Below are 6,085 nucleotides of genomic sequence, written 5' to 3'. Positions count from 1 at the left end.
CAGATGGATTTCTTTCTTCTGGGAGGATTTATTTTAAATCAAGGGGATAACTTCCCTGTTGGTCTGAGCACAAAGCTTATGTGTATGGAGAAAAAAGCCCAAACAAGTGTTTGATGCTGTTGCCAGCTGTCACTATTTCCTTGGCAAGCCCAACGTGTCTGTGCTGAAGCCACGTGTGCTGGAATCATAAGATTGAATGACAATCCCAATTTTCATTAAAAGAAAAACAAACATGAATAATAAATATTTACTTTCATGATTCCAGGGAGCTTAAAGGCTTGAAGTAACCACATTCTGAAAGCCAGGTAAAGGACGCTAAAATATATTATTCACATTTCAAAGATGTTCATTTTCTGTCCCTCTTGTATTTCAAAGGTAATTTCTGAGCACTTTGGGGTGAGTGATTGTCCTTTGTTTCAAACACAGCCACCATACTGCTGGCAGCAGGTGGGAGCCAGACTGAGCCTGTGGGGCACAGTAAGATGATCAAGTGAAAATCAATTTATCACTGGCTGTAAAGGTGAAGAAATACAATGGCAATTAGAGAAGGCTCTTAATGACCTGCTTTTCTGACCACGGGAGCCTGTGCTCAGCTGTAGCATGCCCAGGAAGAGAACAGGAAGAGAGGAGAGAGGTGTAGATGGCTGTAAAGATTAGGTCTCTGGGAAGGAACAAGTTCCAGCATTTCCAGCTCTGGTCTGCAGGAGCTGGCCCTCGTGTTCCCCCATCTCCTGCCTCTGATGAGAGTCAAGGTGGGCAGTCTCATCCCAGGTACAAGGGATGAGAAGCAGTCTGATCTTCCATCCCAGTAGCACATCCAGGGGTGTCCCAGTGACAGTGATGCTGGTGAAAACTGTCAGCAGGGATGAGATGCAGAGATGACATCCAGACTGTGTTTGAGGACTATGTGGAGACAGCATTTAGAGCCTGTCTCCACTCTGAGTCAAGGACCTGGGAGAATAGGACTGATCTCAAATAACCTGCCCTCACTCCCTGTGCACCTGTGATGATCCAGAGCCCCAGCAACACTGCTGGGTGCCTGAACAAGGGAACCAAAGGCAGGCACAGGACATGTTATCCCAGCACACACAGGACTGAGTGGTTAGTCCAGTCAAGGGAAAGAAAAGGACTTCATTAATTCTTTTTAAAATAAAAACCCCCTGGGACTCCTCTGCTGTGACTCATGGTTAGTTTTACCTGGGTATATGCCCTAAAAACTCCATATAACTCCATATATGTAATATCAAATCTTCGAAGCAATAAATTCTCCTGGGCTCCTTCCCATGAACTGCTCTGTCAAGGTTGCCCTTTACCTGGTTAATCTTAAATCAGTGCACTTCCTACAGGAGATTTCTTATTGCTGGATTCAGCTCGCTTGGGAAAAAACCTCCATGAGCTGTCCCAGAAGCAACCTTGTCCTTAATTGGCGACCTCAATCCCAACTCTCACCTCTTTTGTCACTCCAGCCTGGAATCACCCTGAAACACTGGTCCTGCCACTTGTGGGCTGTGTTTTATCCTGCTGGGCTCCCTGGAGCCTACAGGCCATGTCCCATGTCACAGGAGATGGTTCTGAGGACTGGCCTTTGTCACACAACTTCCCTTACATTGTTTTTGAGCACAGGAGCTTTCTGTGCCTGCAGCTCAGCCTAGGGATGATTTCCTGGAGAGCACCATCTCCAGCTGCGAAATCTTTTCATCATGTCCAAGCAAAGATCTGTGAAATTGGTATTTTTAGGTCCTTTGGCCACCATGAAATGCATTCTTTTCATATTCCTTATATAACTTCCATCTGAAAGAGCCAGCAGGCTTTGGAGCCTTTTCCACAGCTTTCATATCTTAGGGGGGGCGGGGGGGAAGGCAAACAAGTTTTATGACCTGCATATCATCTCTGACAAAAGCAACTATTGCTGCTATTAAACTTACGAGTGCACACACAGGCACAGATAGTCATGAACACCAAGAGGCAGCAGGAACAGCTCAGCAACGTGGCACTGCTGAGCCAGGCAATTCCATGTGCCAGGCTGGCCAGTTCCCTCTGGGCTTAATGCAAATATCACCAAGCAGCTGGGGAACTCAGGCCACACACTGCACAAGTCCTTTCCACTCAGAGAGGCTGGAAGAGGAATGGTAAGGTGTGGGTATGTCTAAAATCCCTCTCCCCATTCCAAACTGAGGTGTGACCCTGACAATCATAAACACACCTAGCACCTGAAAAATTGCCAGCCAGGCCAATAAAAATGGCAGTACGTTGTCAGCTTCGTTGTGTGAGAGCGAGCAGGAGAGCCTGGCACAAACAACCCTGCAGTCACAACCTGCAGTTCAGTGTCCTGTGAGAGAGAAGAGGCTGCTGGGACCAAGAGAGTGCTCCCAGTTCAAACCCAGGGGAAGAAGAGCTCTGAGTCTAACCTGGGTTTGGGATAGGAGGTGGTTTGGGAACTGTATTTCCTAGGTTTACTCTGGCTCTGGATCTGGAGTGATGCCAGGCTTGCCTGGCCAAAATCTTCCAGAGGCCTGAGGACACCCCTAACCTGGGGTTTAGGTGTGGGTTACACAAAGCCCCGAGCTCTGCTGCCAGGCTCCACTCCAGCTCCTCCCATCTGCTGGCTCTGCCTGGCTGGAACCTGCAGTCCCTTGGTGCCACAAAGACCAGGGACCCGTTGTGAGTCTGAGGGACCCCACACCAGATGAGGGGTCTGGGAGAGCTGTTGTGATTCCCCAGCTCCTCCTAGAAATTGCTCTGGGTGCAAGAAACAGCACAAGAGCTGCCTGAGGGAATGCCTGGATAGACACCCAGCACAGAAAGCATCCCAAGTCAGACAGGAATTCCTCTCTGCTGCTGCCAAGCCAGGTGTCAGCACTGGCTGGAAAAGGACATGTTCCCCCTCACTGACAGGGAAAGTCATTACAATAAAGTAACTCATAATACTCTGCTCCTTTCCAGGACTCCCCAGAACACCACTACTGTCCCTTAAAAACACTTTTTAATTAATCCTGTTGATGGGTGACTTACCATTAACCACTGACATGGAGCACACTGGCTCAAGCATATCCTGGAATCCACTCAGAGCTGATTTGCAGGGACAAGCCACTGAGAAAAAAGCTTGAGGCAGAAGCAGTAAAGAGAAACCTTAGTGCCAAACCCAGAATGCCTGACTCAGACCTACAGCACTTCCAGCACAGATAAAGAACAACCATTGGGATCCTCGCTTCTAAATGGGTTTTATCCCTCTCTTAACCATATTGTAAGGTGTGGGATAAGAGTGGCACATTGTCACCTGGGAGGGCACACTCGAGACCTGCTGTGCTGCACACCCATTGAGGAGGCAGTGGAGAGAGCTCCAGCATCCAGAGGCTCTTAATTTTCCATTGAAATCCTACTATTTCTTGCATGCAGCTCGTCCCCTCACATTCCACCATGCAGCTGCACTCCTTCACCCCAAAGATGTGCAAAGATATCACTCAGGGGTTACTCTAAAACCCAGCCCTGCTTCACTCTTTCCCACTGATACATGGGCTTCTGATGAACCCCAGGCTGAAAGCCCCAAGAGCTGGAGCTCCCAGTGCAACCCAGCAATGCTTCCCTAATTCTGCCCCTGGAAAGTATCCTCCACCATTTACCAACTGGTTTCTTGCAGGAGCTAACCTGAGTGCTTCTGACAGCCGCAGCCTGCGCCATGGAGGGGCCGCAAGGAGCAGCTGCCAAGGTCCCATCCCAGCCCCTTTCAAGGGTTAATCCTGCCAGGGACCCATCCTGCCTCTGAGAGGCTGTTCTCCTTCCAGAGAGCATCATGAAAAGCAGTGAAAGGAAATGCTCAGTTCAGAGCAAACTGGGCGTTGGACTAGATGACCTTTAAAGGTTCCTTCCAACCTAAGTTATTCTGTGATTCTATAAAATTAAACTGCAGAAATCCCGTAATATTTAAAACATTCAGAGGTCCTGCCAAGCACATTCCTCACCAAGCTTTTGCAAAAACACTGCTCATCTTGAAGCTGGCAGAGCCAAGGAGAGGGGAAGTCTTCCCTCAAAGCCTGGGCTGGGTAAGGCTGTGTGTCTGTGTCCCACCACACACATGGCTTTCTGGGGGTCTGTCAGCACCTTAGCCCAGCTTTATGTGCCTGGGTGGTGGTGCTGCCTGTGTACAGCTGCTTTGGCAGCAGATGCTACAGATTTGTGTGCATTTGCACATTAGTGCCTGTTTCCATAGCTCTGTGTGTGGGTCTGGCGTGCCATCTGTGCGTGGGGAGGGCATGAGCAGAGCAGGGATGGCCCCTGCAGCCCAGTGTGTGCTGCTCCCAGCTGAGGCTCCCGTCTGTGAGATCCCCTCCTCACACACCACACGCAGGGTGACAGCAGGCATGGAAGCCTGTCCTGGAGGATGCACACTTCCCGGCTTTAAGTGGAATATTTATGGTCATTTAGGGCATATTTTCTTTGTCACTTCATCCTCTGAGCGCAGAGCAGAGCTGGTGGATTGTGTCATAGCCAGGCACCATGTCTGGAGCCTGGGATGGCCCTGCCTGGGGTGATTTGTAGGCTGCTCCCCTACAGCCCTTCCCATTCTGCTGCACTGGTGCAGGAGGAGCTGCTCAGGTTTGAGATGGAAGCCCTGACACTCAGGCAGACCTTATCCAGCACTGCAGCATGAGTGGCTCTCTGCTCCGACTCTGAGTTGCCCAAAAGGGTTCTGTAGTTTGTGGGGCCCAGAGGTTCCACCTGCAACCCAAGGACCAGAGCCCCTCCTGGACTGAACTGCTCACGGATTATCTTTATGACAGGACTGTTAGGTTTGCACAGTTTAGTGATTTAATATCAGTTTAAAGCCTTCTCTGTGAGCAGTGCTGTTTGAAGTCATGCTCTCGCTTTTCAGCCTCAGCTTGCCAAGACTGTAAAACGTTTATTGCTAATGGTGGAAAAGCTTCAAGAAGCCAAGATAACTTTCCCAGGCTGGGTATTAAGACTGGGATCGGGTAAGTAAATAAGTGAAGAGTATTACATGGACTTCATTAAATATCAACCAACACCAACAGCCACTCATTTATAACACAACGGCAGAGCATGGGAGCACCCAGGAGCCGAGCTGAGAAAGGCATGAATCACATGTGATAGGAGAGATGAACATGAGAAGGGCTGGACTCCCCATGGGGCTCGGGGTGTGGTTCCCAAGGTCACAACACAACTCCTGACAAAAACTCCTGCAATGCCTGTAGGTTTGGACCTGATGGAGTGGCAGAGTTGGTGGGGTTCACCTCCTCTAAGCTGGGGAGGGTTATGGGCATGTGGTGCAGCATGTCCTTCTCCCTTCTGATGCAGTGGACAGGGACAAAACTCTCCTTCCTAGGAAGTAGAATTTAAATTCAGGCTACAGCTATCACATCTCCTGGGACTGTCAGTTCCTAGATGTTTGTCTTCAGTTTTTAGCTTTTACTTCCTTGTAGACAGGTTCTGCCTTTACTGGTTTCTAGTCACAGGATGCCAGCACCAGGAAGAGTAAATTACAGAAGCTCTTGCTACAGTTCCTGTGATTTCCTGTGCCAGTATTTTCAAACTCCTCCAACAACTTGGCTTGATGCTTGAACCCCCTCACTTCCATTCACTACCCACTGCTCTCCATGAGTTCAACATTCTCCATGTAAAAAAAGCTGAGGTAAGGCAGTTGCTTCATTTGGGGGCCATCCCCAGATTATATCCCACTCCCAGCTCTTCCTCACTGTGCAGTATCCTCACTTCTACTTTCCTTCATCATTCTCTCTCACCTGCCTAAGGCTCTTGCTCTTATTCTGATTTCATTGTCCATATCTCAGTTGATTGTTACTGATTCTCCCTTATTTCCTGCCCTTCTTGTTCCTCAAAACAGAGCTTCATTCACATGTCACTCCTTTCAAACACCCCTGCTCACTCCTAACACCCTGTTGCAGCAGACATTAACCAGTCAGGACTGGAACTGTCACTTCCCTGCTAAATTTTCCTCCCTTGTTTGAGAGGCGCAAATTCCAAGCGGATTTTGCAACCTTAAGCATAAATTCCTGTTTGCAGCTCCAGTGCTTCCCAGCTGTTTGGTGTTTTGAAGCCTTTTCTCAGATCA

This window comes from Motacilla alba, chromosome 20 (genome assembly GCF_015832195.1).
Source record: "Motacilla alba alba isolate MOTALB_02 chromosome 20, Motacilla_alba_V1.0_pri, whole genome shotgun sequence".
NCBI classification, from domain to species: Eukaryota; Metazoa; Chordata; class Aves; order Passeriformes; family Motacillidae; genus Motacilla; species Motacilla alba.
Note: the sequence above shows the minus strand (reverse complement) of the source record.